We start from the raw sequence: 17,176 nt of genomic DNA, 5'->3' as shown, positions 1-17,176 counted from the left end.
ATAATGCAGGCAGCTGGAGAGCAACTGGCACTATGGAAACTAACTACTAGTCACATCCCTGAAATTAGAGACTATGCTTCCCAGAGATTGCATTTCAAAGGGTCTGTGTTTGCAAAAACTAGTTAGATTTAAGCTTTTTAGAAAACCCCATCCCTGAAGAAAAACTTCATTTTTCATTCAGTTAATAGAATTAATATATCTTGTCTGGTTTATTCTTTTTGAGCATTTTTTTATCACTACTTAATTTCACTGATTCAACCTGATCAACACTGAGAGTATGGAAATGCAACCTTATTATCAGGAGACAAAGGACATTCATATGGTATAAGCTGTAATTCTGGATCATCTGCTTAATGGTAGACAGCCTCAGGTGCAATTTTGCCTATTTTTAGGTACTTTTTATGATATTTGAAGATAAACAAAAAATTATACTCTGAGGTAGCCATAGATATTTTCCATTGTAATTGCTTTTGGGGTAGTTTTCATCAATTTTGTAAAGTAATTAATACTTACACATAAAGTAACTTCACAGAATGGAAAACAGCAATTTAATAGCAATGAGATTATGACTACAAATGTGGTTCTTAGAATAATAGACTAGTCTTTTTATCAAATATGAATGAAATGTTGAGACCATCATTGTTCACATCATCTACCTGCATAGCATTTCTCAAGCCAAACCTTATGATTAGGGAACTCATGCTGCTGATTGCGGCAATGTTCTTCCATGATGCTATGGATGGGGAAGAGTAACACTGTGGGCCCTCCAATGGCAGGGTACATCCATCTTTTTTAAAATGTCCTTTCAGAAAGAAGCACTCAAATCAACCAAGCCAATGGATGTCTGGGTTTATTGGCTGTTGCTGTTTATTCAAATAATATGTTAATTTCCTAAATTTTTTTCTGTTAATGACCAATTTAAGCTGAAAAGTGAAGCTTTACTGTTGTGAAGCTGTGATGCATTAAAACTGGCCTTCAACTAAAAACTCACCAGCTACTCACTTCAGCAGTTTGGGGAAGAGAATTGAGAGGGAAAAAGTGAGAATAATGTGTGGATCAAGATAAATACAATTTAATAAGTGAAGAGGAAAAAAGGATGGGAAGAAAAAAGGTGATGCAGACCAATGCCCATTTCTGTATTCTCTGCAAAGAGATAATACTCTGTTAATCAACATGGCGTGCTCCAGGAATTGTTCTTCTGAAATAAAATGTCAGCGCCAACTTTTTTGTCGCATTTTAAGCTATTTATACAAACCCTGTCTCATAAAATAATAGGCATTTAATTCCCAACTCCAGTGAACTACAAGGTGTTTGTGACGGTCTTGTTGCTTCTGGCTTATGTGCTAAGACCAATCACTTCTAAATATCTAACCTGTACTAGATACAATATAGACTCCCATGCTGCCTTTGTTCTCTCCCTTAAATATGTTGCTGCTTAGTGAATTTAGTATTTAGGGTATCAGTAAATTTCCTTCAATGTATTAGGCAACTTTTTCTCTTCAGCTCCAGGGTAAGCTGAAAGCAAATAACTTTTAATATGGAGATCATATCTACTCACTGGGAAGCATTAAAAATCTTTCAATTTTTGAAAAAGTTACAATAGGTGACCTCAATATTTTCTCAGTTTATGAATCAGAAGGCTCTGATTTTACAGTTCTATTTCTACATATTTTTTTTTTCTTAAAAGATAAGATCTTGCAATCTAAAAAGATGAATTCACAAGTACTTGCACAACATTTACTGAATTGTTTGCGGTGCTCTGGCTATCATCCTTTTATTTTAGCATGTGATGGCTGTTGTGAAATAGATATGAAATAGAGGTTAGAGCTTTACCACTTAGTCTACTTTCCCTTCCATAGCCTTTCAATCAGTGTCAGAGAGCCACAAGAAAGAGCGTGAAATCACATTGAATCAAATAAGAGAAGCATTAATAGGATGAGAATAATTAGCTTTATACACTAGCTATATTTTGAGAAACTTATTAAAACTGATTTTCACTATCACACTAAATCTTTCGAGTGAAGAATTGCACTGTGCAAGAAAATTTCTTGATAGACTAGCCCACTGTACTGTCTCTTAAACCTTCTGAATCCAGAAGATTTAAGGAGATAATTTCATGAAGTCATTCCAGTAGCTCAAAATTTTAAGAATGTTAGATTGCGTTATAAAAAATGTTTTCAAAGCTACTTTACCAGGCAGTTCAAGCTTCTCTTATATTTATTTAGAATCCTACACAATAATTTGAAGTCAACCAATTTAACCAGGTGGAAACCAGCAATTTGATAATAACTCAGCAGTCATAGCAAAGGCAAAAGTCATAGCAACCATGGCGAAGAATTTGTCTTTGTTATCTTGCATCAAAATATATTGTAAGAATCATTTGCTGATCTCAGCATCTGTATAAAATAGTTAAGAGAGAAATTAAAGTTTTCTGATTTTTTCCAAGATAAAGAACAGTATTAAAAACAAGCATGTGATATGTATCTAGATGCAGAACAATAATTTAGGCTGTTATAGTTTGCAGTGATAGAAGTCCTTTTGCTTGAATAATTTTAAATTTTATTTTAAGAAAGAAATTTCCACAGGCAAATGCTGTAAAAAACAACTCATTTAGTTTTAGCTGGGTTTTTAATATATTTATGTATGTACACATATATATATATGTTTATTTATATTTATTCTTTTTGCCTTTAAACCTAATTTTTTCACCAGTTTCCACTTGAAGCAAATACTTTATTCTCACTAATTTCTTGTGTTGAATAACCTGTTAGTTGATTTCTGTAATTCCTAAGTGCAGGTGTATGCTCCACCTTTCAAAAGATTGATTTTCTGTTCAAACTAGTCATCTACAGCTGCTGAAACAGATGATCATTTTTGAGTCCCAATATAAGCAATAGGGAGGGAATTACTATATTTGTAATGAGGATTCTTTTATATATAGGTTTACTTTAAATTTGAAGTCTCCAAAATAGTTCTTGCCGATATAGTGTCAAGATGTTTATTCAGGTTGTTAAACTTGTTTCTGAAACATTTATGATAAACAGTATCACCTGTTGTGAATTCTCACTGAATAAAAATGAGTTTCTGTGCTTAAAAAAATACCTTCTTGTGAGACAGGAATAATTTTAAAGATTACGAAGTTTTAGTTTGGGTTCTTTATCTTTATTTGTTAGAAGGCACCAAGCATTTTCAGTGAGCTATAATTTTATTGGGCTTGCATGGTAAGTATTTGGTAGCAGGGGAGTCTCTAAGTTTGGCTTCTGTAAGAAGCTGCCAGAAACCTCTCCGTTGTTCAATGGAGCAAATGCCAACCAGCTCTGAGAAGGACCTGCTCCTGGCTGAGGCTGAGCCCATCAACAACATTGGTAGCACCTCTGCAACAACAGAGTGAAGAAAGGGAAAAAAGACCTGCACAGTTGCAACTGTAGAGAGGAGTAAAAATATGTGCAAGCAACAGTTCTGCAGACAAGAAGTTCAGTGTAGAAGGAGGGGAAGGAGGTGCTCCAGGCGCTGGAGCAGAGATTCCCCTGCAGCCTGTGGTGAAGACCATGGTGAGACAGGCCATTCCCCTGCAGCCCATGGAGGTGCACAACAGAGCAGGTATCCATCTGCAGCCCGTGGATAACCCTATGCCAGAGCAGTGGAGGCTATGACCCCATGGGAATCTCCTGGCAGAACCTGTGGATCCATGCAGAGAGGAGCTCACTCTGGAGCAGGCTTCTGGCAGGGCTTGTGACTCCCTGCGTGACCCACACTGGAGCAGTCAGTTCCTAAAAGACTGTACCCCATGGGAGGGACCTACACTGGAGCAGTTCCTGAAGGACTGAAGCCTGTGGGAAGGAATCACATTTGAGAAGTTTGTGGAGGACTGTCTCCCATGGGTGGGACCCTATTCTGGAGCGGGAGAAGAGTGTGAGGAGTCCTCCTTCTAGGGAGGAAGGAGTATCAGAGACAACACAGGATGAACTGACAGCAACCCACATTCCCTGTCCATTTGTGCCCCTGAGGAGGGAGAAGTTAGAGAATTTGGGAGTGAAGTTTAGCCTGGGAAGAAAGGAGGTGTGGGAAAGAAGGTGCTTTTTAACATTTAGGTTTTATTTCTTACCCTATTCTGATTTTTCTTGATAAAAAATTAAACCAATTTCCCTAAGTCAAGTAAGTTTTGCCCATGACAGTGCCTGCTGAGTTGTCTCTCCCTACTCTTATCTCGGTTCATCAGACTTTCATTATATTTTCTCTCCCTTGTCCAGCTGAGGAGGGGAGTGGTAGAGTTGCTTTGGTGGGCACCTGGTATCCAGTAGGGTCAACCCACCACATAATATTATTATATTATTTTAACAATATTGTTAAAAAAAATTTACGTAAAACTCCTTTTTTTCTATGAGGTAAATCATTAATATTCCTGTTTTTCAGTCTTATCTTAACTTTTCACCAAGTCTTAAGAATGTAGTTTTAATTTTTACACACTCAATGTTGTTAATAAACTAGCACCAGAATTAGCATATTAGAAGACTCTAATGCAAAAATTCTATACCCACATCAAGATAAGATTAAAAATATTTGCTAGATTAGGAACATCCATCGGTGATTTGTTTAAGAAAAAGATAAAGAGTGAACAAAAGGCTAAAGTATATACCTTGTAAAGCAGAAATCTTATTTTAGTAACTAGATATTTAACTAACCATCATTGTTCCAATGAGTACTTCATCAGGTTACCACACTTTCACCAAAGCCATTGAAATTGTGACTCCATTTCCAAGATGATCACCAGCCATGAGATTACAATTGTGCTCTATAAATTCCTCTCTGATACAATAAGGGTTACACTAAAGTTGGTGAGCTTCTACATAAAGGAACCAAAGAACATTGTTTCAAAATCCGCTGAAACTAATGCTTGAAATGTTCAAAGAGAACTGGATTCCTGTCTACCCCTTTCACAGTAAGCACTGAAATTGGTTTCTTTGTAATGGATTTTCCAAATAGGTGGGATTTCAACAAGTTTCATATGTGTTTGGTCTGCACCCTAGCCTGAACTATTAAAAATCCAAATACAAGGCGGCTGGAGCCAGTGTTTTCACTGGTGTATCAAGCCATATCTGATTGTGACTGGAATATCCTGAGTTCTTTGTCCTGCCCACATATTTAGCCTGCTGGTCTAGGGAAATTATTTCCCCTATGCTTCCAGAAACACATTTTGTTCAACGTCAGAAGAAATTTTATCAACATTGTATCTTTTTATCTATCTTTAGAAAGATCCAAATAGGGTCTTCTTTCACACTACTGAAGCTCTATGTTACTATTGAGGTTTGGGAATGAATAGCTCTGAAGTCTACAATATCCCTAACATGTCTTCAGATCATTGGTTGAATGCTTGAAAACTATGAACTGAAACAGCTTGTGGCAATGAAGCTTGACTGAAAGCAGACATGCTCCTGTAGAGAAACCCTGGAGGATGTTTGTTTAAGACTGGTTTTGGTGTCACCGTTTGACAAAAGTTAAGCAGCTGTCTGCTAAGAGTGTTGGCTATTACAGACCACATTGTTTAGGAATTTTAATCTTCCCTTGCTGCAGAAGAGAACCACCTAGCTGCCTAACTCGGACATGAGCATTCTGCCAGAGACACAATAGAAAGAGTACTATTCCTAGACAATCAGTGAACAGGAATTTAACCCAAAGAGATTTAATCCAGAGATTTTTCAGCACGCTAAGCAACTGTAGAGAATTTTCCAGTGATTCGTATGACTGATATTTTAATTAATTTTATGGATGTTTCTAGTTTTTAAATACAGCAGATGATGTTTTAACTATACATTTAGCAAGAACGCTGCTCACTTTATAAAGCACTTTAATATTAGAAAAGCGTTAAAATAGCTATCGATAATGATGAAATTTTATGCATCCCTAATGAGTTCATTAAAATGACAGTAATGTTTCAATTTTAATAAGAATTCTGCTGCTGTCAATGGGATGAAAGTATTTGGGCAGATTTTTAGCATCTTACCTCAGTGCCTACTGGACATAACAACAGAAATTAAGCACAAGTAATTAATACCAACAGAAAAAAAAATAATAGTTAAAAGCGATAATTGCCATCTGTTCTTGTCAGTATTATTAATGTGCATAGAATAGCCTTTATTACAAAATAGCTTACAACTGTAGTGTTGACAAAACTTGTTTCTTTAGAAGTAGCTGGACTTGCATTAAAGAAGGTAAGGTGGGCAAACAAATTCAAAATGTTAACACAGCCTAAGAGTATTGGTGTATCAACCAATTTATAATTAGTTGCAGTTTGAAAGGAATACAGATCTCACAGGAATAAAACCACAATAATTCTTGTGGATAAGGTTTTGAACCATTCATGCGTTATGCTTTGATACCCTTTAACTCTTAGAATTAATCTGGCAATGTAAATTTGATTTCTTATTTTCTGAGGAAAATTTATGCCTTGTTTCAGTTTCCATAGCTACTAGTGTTCGCTTAATGTATTTGCTATGTAAAAATAAGCCTTTTTTCAGTTTTATAAGTTTAGTATACTCTATATGGCAAGACTTTTGAATAACTTTCTAGGCCTAGAAGGAACAAGTTAATGCTGTTTACTAAAATGATACTTTACAATTAGTTATTATCAGATATATAGTTATTATCGTAGTTTCCTAAGGCTCATTTGTGTTCTCATGTTATCACCAGATCCCTACATTCTCCTAAATCGCTTTCAGGAGATATAGGTAAAAAAAATTGATAGGTAAAAAACCCCTGGGATTTTACTCATTATTCTCCATAATACAGAGGGAGGATGTTCTGTGATCTGCGGCAGAACTCACAGCAGAGCAAGCCAGTTGCAGTTGGCCAATGCTTGTAGCTCACAGAACATCTCTTGCCTAACCTTAGCAAACCAAAGGCTGTTAGTTCTGTGGATGACTGAAAAACAAGAGCTGGATTTTTTTTATTAGCACAGGATTCAAGTTAGAGTTACTCCTAGTTTGTGGAGAAATTGAATATATGTCCCTATTCAGGGTGGTATTTAAGCAAATGTATAGCTTTAGGTAAATGTTTAAACTCAAGATTTTCCCATGCTGAAAAATGTTTGAAATGCTTTCTGAACTGAGGCAATAGAAATTTGTCTCTTGAGGCAGTGAGCTCTGCAACTTACCAAATTCAGAGAGAAGTTCAGGAAGCTATAGACAATGAAATTTAGAGCCTTGATGGTAGCTCTGAACAAATAACAATATCGACCTTTTTGCTAGCTTTGAACAATAATAATTTCTGTTTTAAATGTAAGGGAGTTTGATTTGTGGTTTTAATGTGTGTTACTTTACTTACTTCTGTATGCCCATTTTGTTATCCTGGTAATACATTATTGTAATTAATAAATAATAATAAATAATAAATAATAATAATAATAATAAATAATAATAAATAATAATAAATAATAATAAATAATAATAAATTTGTTCAGTTGAATTTTATTTTAATGCCAGCTCAAAAGAAATGCATTTAAACAATAAGATCTGTAAGAGATGACCAAGTGTGTCTTGAAATGAACTGCTCTGAAACTCTCTGATGTGCTTTGGTTTTCTCACAGTACGTTTAAGCTTTAGTTCTTCAAATTGTTCATCATTGAAGATTACCATCCATGTGGATACATGGATAATATATGACACTTTTTTTCCTACAATGATTTTCACACGACTATTCAATTACTGTTTCTAAGGTGTAATTTGAGAAACATTAAGAAAATTTTGAGATGTTAGGTTTAATTAATCTGAAAAGAATTTCAGATTAAAAAATATTCAATTTAATACACAGAGGGTAATGATCACAGAAGCCAAATACTTCTAGAAGTATTTTATCTTTATATGCTTATATCAGCCAAAGAGATAAAATGGCAATTTTAAGGGAGAAATAGTGACATTTCTTAGTTCAACATTCAAAATCAGTGGATATAAACATTTTGCTGATGCTAACAAAGAATTCCTTTTTTATTTGTCAGCTTGAAAGGCAACAGTAATCACTCACAGCAGTTTATAATTCTTAAATCTCTGGTCTTACCAAGAACTTGCCTATGATAAAAGATCAGTTTATTCAACTGTTCTGTGCTTTGGATATCTCCTTGCACTGGAGAAAGAGGCTTTTCTTTGTTTGCAGTACTGAAGTAGCAGCTGGGGTTGGTTGATGTGTCTTTATTGTATCTCTCTTGTAATTCCTGTCTCACATAGTTTTTTGAAAGCATACAGTGCCTATCAGTTCTATTTATGATCTGTTTTTATTATTACTCAGTTGCCAGACATGGGTTTTCATGGAATTTGTCTGACAGGATTGGCTTCCAAATGGCTTCCAGATTGGCTTCCGAAGCACTTAAGGTGCTTTCTCTGAAGCCCTTCAAGACTGTTACATTTTGGTATAGCTAAATTCACAGTAAAGTTTAATTTCTGTGGGGAATTTAACATCAGTCTTCATATAAAATGTGTGCATAAGAGTCAGGAAACAGCTGCTGACAAATATGTTTCTAGCACTCTTGTATTTGAATAGAGTTATTAAATTGCATATCAAGTTCTAAATGATGCCTCCTCATCACAATTAACTGTTGGGAAGCAAAGTACCAAGATGCAAATAATAATGCACTCATACACCTCAATACTCTTTAATATTTTATCTAACATATGTGAATGACTTTATATTATTTTCAAGTATACAAGAGCAATGGTTTGTGCCAAATGCAAACACTTGCTATGTCACTCTCAGGAGATTTGCTTACACTTTTTTTTTGTCAGTACATTACTCAGGTAACTCATGGTTCTTACGTTATAAGAGTTTGGAATAAAAGAGCTTTATTTTTAAAGAAATCATAAGATCATAATTAGAATGTAGAAGCATAATAAGAACATAATCCTGGTTTATGAACAGATACCAAGTGATGACAGATGATGCTATCTTTTGTTTTTATGAAGGACCTTCAACTCCTTGTAAGTATAAAATCCCAAAAGCAATGTGGTAGTCTGCCTATAAAAGCTGACCATCCAGTCTTCATTAGTAAATGGTCATATACACTTAAAAAATTAACAAGAAAATAAAAAACAAAAACAAAACCAAGAAGGGTGAAACAAAGAACAAATGCATTACTTTAACAGATCACAAAATAAATGCTAAGGGAATATTTCTGATTGTTACACATGGAGTACATGTCAGTCTAGACTCACCTGTCTAACTGACCCTAAATATAATAGTATGTACATAGGTTGTCCTCTCTACCATAGGATAACAATTAACCACACAATTATGTGCAGTACTATGTTATATTATTTTCTTAAAACATATGGCACTTTTAAGTAGCTAGACTTTTACAAGATCATAAATCCATGTACTATAACCAGCACAACTATGAAGTTATGTGAGTTTAAAGTATACGCTGTCTTCCTAATATTCCTTAAATGTATGTTAAGGGAAATGCCCAGACTTGCACCTTGGGATTCCATTAAAAAGTTCTTTCCCTAGGAGCTTTGTACACATAGGTTTTACATTTAACCTTGTTTCTTTAAAGCAATTCTCTGCTTTTGTCTTGAAGACCAGCAATATCACTAGATGATCTTATGAGAGCATCTTGGTTTTGATGGTCTTACAAGGTCGTCTAATTTTTTCTTTAAAGAGTTATGTCTGTGGATGAAGTTTTTATCACTGGGCCAAATTCAAAATAAAGAGAGAATTCTTCAATGCTTAGCTTCTTAAAGAGTTGCAAATGCTAGACTAGATTCATAAAATTTATTATGACATTTGTTATCACACCATACTGTTTGTTTCTTATACTTAGCATAAGTACAAAAAGAATGAACCAACTTGCTTTTCTAATCTTAGCAGTCCCTAGTTTTCTCCAGGAAGCTGTCTGGTTGCTGGATGCCACTGATAAAAGTGAAGGAAAAATGGCCAAAATTTTTCTATTTCCTAGAACATAAAAAATAATTGTGAATTTCTATTTGGGCTCTTTTCTCCTGATACACTGAACTGATCAATGGGGAAAACAGCCAGGAAGAGTCATCTCTGAAGACCACAACAATTTTGTGTGTTGTCAACTTACACAGATGTTCATTTTACATTAATTTTCTGTGTTATTCAGGCAGCTTTCAAATTAATGTAGTCAAAAACATTAATGACCTTTAAAAAGCAAAGCAAGTATTAGCAATGGAATATTAAATAGAGAAACCTTCTGTATTTGATATCAAGTTGTCTATCAAACTACAAGTATTTCTAAAATGGTGGGCACTGAGAGATATTAAATTCATTACCCAAATATTGAAAAACTATATGTGTGATGATATACATTTTCTTCTCTTACTTTCTCTTCTTTTCTCCCTACATGCAAATTCATATCCCCCAATTCTTAGCTGTATATCCTGATACAAACATCTCTTGATCATTATTTCTTATGTGTAGTGTACGAAAATAGTTTGCAGGTGCTGGACTTAAAATTGCCACTTCAGCTACCATTCAAATGGACACAGGAATGCAATTTCATCAACACTACAAACCCTTATGCTTCCATTGTGTTTATGCAGCTGTCTCGAGGACCATATGTACATGTAATTATGTAGCTGTATTACACATAATTTTTCTTCCTGTTTTAATTGTTTATTTCTTTGAGTGTGGCCATTTCTGTTGCAGTCAATTTTTTTTTTCTGACAATTCTCTATACAGACTAAGATCAAGTACTATGACTTTCAGAGGGAGGCATGGATGGAGGCAAGATATGATACTGAGTCAAGATTAGAATATCAGTTACAGAAAAAAAATAGTAAAATGTAATGACCCATATACTTAGGTTTTTGAACTAATATTTTCTTCATTGTCCTGTGTTTCTATCATATGAGTGGCAATTTCAAAGGCTTCAGAAGGATATAAATAACATAATTACAACACTATTTTTATAGTGTAGTGCATGAGTCAAATTACGACAATGAGCATCATCATACTTGACTTCCTGTGAGATTCATTCATCATCTCTAATATGTATTTTCTAATTGCTTCAGTGTTTATATATTTTGACTAGGTTATATTTATTATATCAGTAATGTATAGATAGATGTTTTCCTGTAAGTCTGATCCTCAACATTTCTATACTACTTTACTGTGTACTATATTACTTTACTTGTTATTCTTGTGTTGGAAGAATAAAAAACCCAAACCAAACTAAGCCAAAACCCGCCTGTATTGGGTTGACCCTCACTGGATGCCAGGTATCCACTAAAGCTGCTCCCTCACTCCCCTCTGCAACTGGACAGAGGAGAGATAAAAAGAAACAGCGAAGGATTCACGAGTTGAGATAGAGCTGGGAGAGGTCACTTACTGATCACCACCATGGGCAGAACACACTCAAAATGGGGATAGTGCTTAAATTTATTACTAACAGGATCAGAGCAAAAGAGTGAGAAATAAAATAATCTTAAAAACACCTTCCTCACACCCCTCCTTCTTTCCAAATTCCATCTCCCCCCCCACCCCAGCAGTGCAGGGAGGCAGGGAATGAGGGTTATGGTCCGTTGTTGTTTCTGCCACTGCTCAGGAAGAGGAGTCCTTCACCTGCTCCCATGGAGTCCCTCCCATGAGAAATGGTCCTCCACAAACCTCTCCAGTGTGAGTCCATCCCACAGGCAATAGTTCTTCACAAAACTGCTGTCCCATGGCTCACTTCTCCATGGGGTGCAGTCCTTCATGAGCTGTACCAACAAGGGTCCCCCACAGGGCCATAAGTCCTACCTGGGAAAAACCTGCTCCAGCATGGCCTCCTCCCTCCACAGGCTGCAGGTCTCCAGTAGGACCCTGCTCCATCTTGAGCCTCCCATGGCGTCACAGCCTCTTTCAGATATACACCTGCTCCAGCTTGGGCTCCTCCATGGGCTGCAGGTGGGTCACTGCACCCCGATGTTCCTCCATGGGCTGCAGGGGCACAGCTGCTCCACCATGGTCTGCACCACGGGCTGCAGGGGCCTCAGCTCTGGAGCCTGGAGCACCTCCTGCCCCTCCTTCTGCACTGACCTTGGTGTCTACATGTTCTCACTCCTCCCTTCCCTGGCTGGAATTTTCCTCTGCACAATAACTTTCTGTTCTTAAATGTGTTATCACAGAGGCATTACTATCACCCCCAATTGGCTTGACCTTGGCCAGCAGCAGGAAGCCCCTCCTGGAGCCGGCTGGCATTGGCTCCATCAGACAGGGGAAGCTTCTGGCAGCTTCTAACAGAAGGCACTACTATAGCTTCCTCCACTACCAAAACCTAGACGCAGAAACCCACTACACAACCAAACAAAAAATCAAAACCAAACACAACCCCCCCACCCATAATTATGTGCAGAAGGGTTATTTTTCATTGTGAAATGTTTCATTTTTCCTTACTGGAAATTTTTCGTAATGTTGGGGGACACAGGAGATCAGGGCAGGGGCAAGGTGGGTGCCTTTTTTGTGTTTGCTTTGAGAGTGCAAAAAGAAAGGAATTGAATATTATTGTTGTAGCACTGCAAAGGTTATGATCACGTTTTGTTCTGAAATGATAGCTTCCCCGCCCCCACCCACCCCTCTCTAGAGCTGCAGTATACAGGAGTTTCTTCCTAGTTTCTTAGTTTTTCAATAATCTAGACGGGTTCAGAAAGGTTCCGTTAAGTTTGTATAATATTTACAAGTGCACTTCTTGTGCTTCTCTAAGAAAAAACAGGGAATGCTTTGTATGTTATATTTATCATTCTTAAATTTTGTTTTCCATTTAATATGTAAACCATTTTCCAAGGGGAATTATCATTTAATTCTGTTGCTTTCCACTTGCTACTTCATTTCAGTCGTAAGTCATCAGTGCGTTTGGCAATTCTACAGCTAGTTTCTCTGTCTGGGTAATTTATGTAGATTAGAAGCAATGAAGATCTAAGAACTGACTCCCCTGTGACCCTTTTCAACACTTTACTTTCTAATCACTTTACTTTAATCAGTTCTTTATCTGTTCCCATGTTTAACCTGAATCTTTCCTGCTTTCAGTTTAAGATGAAGACTATCATTTGAGACACTATCAAAGGCTTTATGTAAATCGAAATTATGGTGCTTGTACTCCTATTATCAATTTTATCTCTAATGTTCTCAAAAAAAATAAAGGTGACTGGTTGTCAAGATCTAAATTTCTTTAAAATTTTTATGAAGGTAAACTGTATTTGTTTTAAATTATTGACAATTATTTAACTCTTATCATCTTTAAATGTGTTGTATGCTATTGTGTAAACTTTGAATTTTTAAGGACACTCTGCTTGTTTCCTCTCTGTGCCACCATGTGTCACTCAGTGTGTGTGAATGCTTACACACATATATTGGCTGTAATGAGGCAGGCAAAGGAATGAGTAGGAATTATTTTACAGTTTCAGTATATGCAAAGCAAATTACCATAGAACTCTTGAGGGTCACAGGAGAGTTATATACCTTTGTTCCTAACAGATCAGGTAAGATCCATTATTTAGAAAGTCAAAGAAAAGAGCTACAAAGCTTTTCTCCTCTACTCACTGCATTTTAGAAAATGTAATAATAAAAGGAAATAAAAACTGCACACACACACACACACAAAAAAACCCAAACCAAACAAACAAAAAAAAAAAAACCACAACCAAAAAACCAACCAACTACAACAACAACAAAAACCCAAGACAATTCTTTTCTTTTAAAAGAAATAAATTGTCTGCAGAAACTGAAATAGTCCAAGAATTAAAAAGATATTTTGACTAGACTGGCTGCTCTAGTACGACTGTGTAAGAGCAGAACAACTGTGATAGTTCTGGGGAATAGCCTAAGGAATTCCTCTTCTTTCCTCCTGACTGGAACATATGCATTCTGTGGGTTTTTTTCCTTAGGAAGACAATATGTAGAAATATTACTTATGTGTATAATCTCATGATTGTAAAATTCTTTTTGTAACTACTGTTGTACTTCTCTGACAGTTTTTGTTTTAGAGAGGTAGTAAGGTCATTCCAGATATTAAAAAACTTGCTGGACTTTGCAAATGAGTGATCTTCTGCTGAGTCTAAAAATTGTGCTTATGATTACAGGTCATAATAATATGCCTTATTACTATTAATTTTATTTTTTGTTTTTAAAACATATTATAAAAGTAATCATGTTTAGAATAATATGTCATTCATTTTTCATTTATAACAGAAAATTGAAGACAGAAAAATTAAAAAACTTATGCAAAAGCAGAGAAAAACTTTAAATAAGAGCTAGAATTACATATATATTTTCTCAAACTTTTCAGTCTAGTGGTTAGCATGGGCTATATCAGAAAAGGATTTTCTGTTGGCAACGCTGAAACAGGTTGACACTGATTAGTTATGAGTCACTTAGATTTTCCTACTTAATTTCACGATAAGTATAGAAGAACTAGTATTAATATTGATCAAAATTATGAAGGATTATTTGAGAAGCTAAGGATAAAATTGAATGTAATGATTCTGTTTTTATTACTTTGATTACTAATAAAATTAAATACAAGAATAGATATGTGTTAGGGATTCAGGATAGGTGGATAAGTCAGGATATGTTGCCACTTTCCTAAATGATTCAAAGTTAAAGAGAATTTAAAATGCAATAAAATGAAAACAAATTGATTCAGTACCTGAAGGGAGCCTATAAGAAAGAGAGGGACTTTTACAGGAGTATGTAGTGACGGCACTAGGAGGAATGGATTCAAAGAGAAAAAGAGTACATTTAGATTAGATATTTCCTGTGAGGGTGCTTATGGCACTGGAACAGGTTGCCCAGAGAAATTCTAGATACCTCATCCTTAGGTTCAAGGCTAGGTTGGATGGAGCTCTGAGTAACATGGTCTAGGGAAAGGTGTCCCTGCCCAAGGCAGGGGAATTGGAACTAGATGATTTTTATGGTCCTTTAGTGTTTTATTTGTCTGTCCCCATCCCAGGAAAGCAAGACCCTTGTGCCGAACCAGTCTGTCAGTGTCCCGTTATGGGGACCACTCACTGAACAGTCCTGCTGGATCAGAGGGTAGTTCAACTGACTTGTTCTAAGAAACATGCCAACAGCAGAAGGGAGACCTCTCAGCAGATCTTTCCACTTTATTCGAGAGTGTTATCCACTGCCAATGGCTGCCAGTGCCTGTGAAGGACACGGTGACAGTTTACAGAATAACATTCTTCATTAATAGAATATTGTGACAGATTAAGATTTGAGGGTTGCTAGTGATAGTATCTGACTGCAAAAACGTATTCAAAGCAATACACAAACAAGCTCTAGTACCCAATAAAGTATTCAGTGTGCATAGAGCACAGTTCTTACCCAAAGACGTACCTATTGGAGAGAAGACAGGTTCAGCCCATCCACTGATACCAGAGGTTATGATGGAGTCTTCCGTCACTTTTCCCCCATTATTGACTTATTTTTATGCCATTTCTTTATGTTTAGGTGGAGTGACTTTAGTCATACATACCTTTGGTACTGATTGGTGTAAAATTCTCTTGCTTAGCTTTTAAAGATACAGTCAAAAAAATATATGGTGCGTGCCCATTGGGAGGTGGTCGTACTATGGAGGCTGGTAGCTTGGGGATAGAGGTGCGCATTAATAATGTTACAGTTAGTATTTAATGAAATAAATTCATCGAGGAGGACTATTTCACCATAGTTGTTGGCTCAGCAGCAGTACATCTCCTATAGGTGAAAGATAATCTGTTTTGCTTAATGGCAGTTTGTGGAAAGATGGCTAGGGGTAGAATTAGAGAAACTGAGAAGTTATATTCACACCCATTCACACCCTAACAGAAGCTTTAATTGTACAGAAATTATAGCTGTTAATCCCTGGATAGAGCGCGGTTGGCAGCTCCATGATGATTTCAGAAAATTCATTGAACTTTTGAAAATAGATCAGTAAACAGGAAATATGCTTAGACTAATAAAGGTGTTTTACACATAAATGGAAAAATAAGTGGGAGGTCAGCATTTAGGAGCTACCTGAATCACATTGAGCATAATTTCTTTTAACCTTTTGGCAATTCTAAGAGCATACCACATTTCATGAACCCTGCAATTTCCTTGATGAGGATCATAGAAATACAAAGACGGAAACATAATTAAGATTAATCTGTATATATTAAACTAACTAATAAATGTGGTTTACTTCAGGTGTACCTTCTGAGATATCACTAATAATGACTTATCTTTGAACAGGTAAATATTCCATTTCAACAGATTGCCAATAGGAACTGCAAAAGACTTCAACGGTAAGGACCTCCTTAAAAATAATGCTTCAGATGATCATTCCTTCTGGTTTATGATTTAGAAGAGAAAATGGAGAATGTTAATTCTCTCTGACTATCTGGCTGATAACAGAGAATTACAGATGACATTAATTGACATAGACTTTGACTTCCTATTTGTGAAGCTGTATATGTATAAAAGACAAATTTTCACTCTACTTTTGTTTGAAAGGATAAGCTGAATTACTTTGATAACTGGAGAAAAAAAGGATTCATGTATGAAAATAAAATATTAAAAGCTTGTAGCATTTTTACTGTATTTTTCTTTGTGTAAAATTAAAGGAATACGTCTCCTGTAGCAATAGTTGACTTTTAAACTGTTCTGTGCACCCTTATAGAAAATATTCTTGTCTCTCAAGGACACAGGTAACAGGAGACAAGGTTTCACTAAAATTGTTATTTTTAAGTCATCAAGTTAGAGACGATGACAAGGACATTGTGATCTGCCCTAAACTTGGATTTAGTAACCAGAAAAAAAGCAAGAGCAGTATTTTATTGTTCCAGTTGTATCTGTGCCTACTTTACCTTAAAACACTGGGTGCTTTGAGAATCTGTCATATCATATATGCATATGCTTTAATGCAGGGATAGGAGACCCTGTATCAATTAATATTTAGCCATACTTTTCTACATTGCCTTAAAAAACAAAGTCCCATAATTAGTTTGGCCTCCTAAAACATAGCTTATGAATTACTGATATTAATGGAGGAGAGGGAGAAATTCTGAGAAAAATTCCAGAAACTTTTGGGGATTGTACCAGATGTCACCTGAGTACTGGACTTTTATGGGGCAAAAACAAGTAGATGGAGTATCTAAGCTGAGAGGAAAAGTCAGAGGCTCATCTCAGAAGATGCTGTGTTCCCAGAAAGAAGTCTTAGGAATGCCTGAAATATTCA

The 17,176-nt window shown here is 35.9% G+C and overlaps 1 protein-coding gene across 1 annotated transcript in view; it reads left to right on the top strand.

Annotated features, from left to right (window-relative positions):
* Window positions 1-17,176, top strand: part of TENM3 (teneurin transmembrane protein 3) — a 1,300,501-nt gene that overhangs the window by 170,646 nt on the left and 1,112,679 nt on the right. Inside the window, exon 3 of the mRNA XM_027636350.1 lies at window positions 16,192-16,244. The gene's annotated coding sequence lies outside the window, so the exon portion shown is untranslated. The remainder of the gene's footprint in view (window positions 1-16,191; window positions 16,245-17,176) is intronic.

This window comes from Corapipo altera, unplaced genomic scaffold, assembly GCF_003945725.1.
Source record: "Corapipo altera isolate COAL_440 unplaced genomic scaffold, ASM394572v1 22b, whole genome shotgun sequence".
Lineage (NCBI taxonomy): Eukaryota > Metazoa > Chordata > Aves > Passeriformes > Pipridae > Corapipo > Corapipo altera.
Note: the sequence above shows the minus strand (reverse complement) of the source record. Positions and strands in the feature narration are given on the sequence as shown.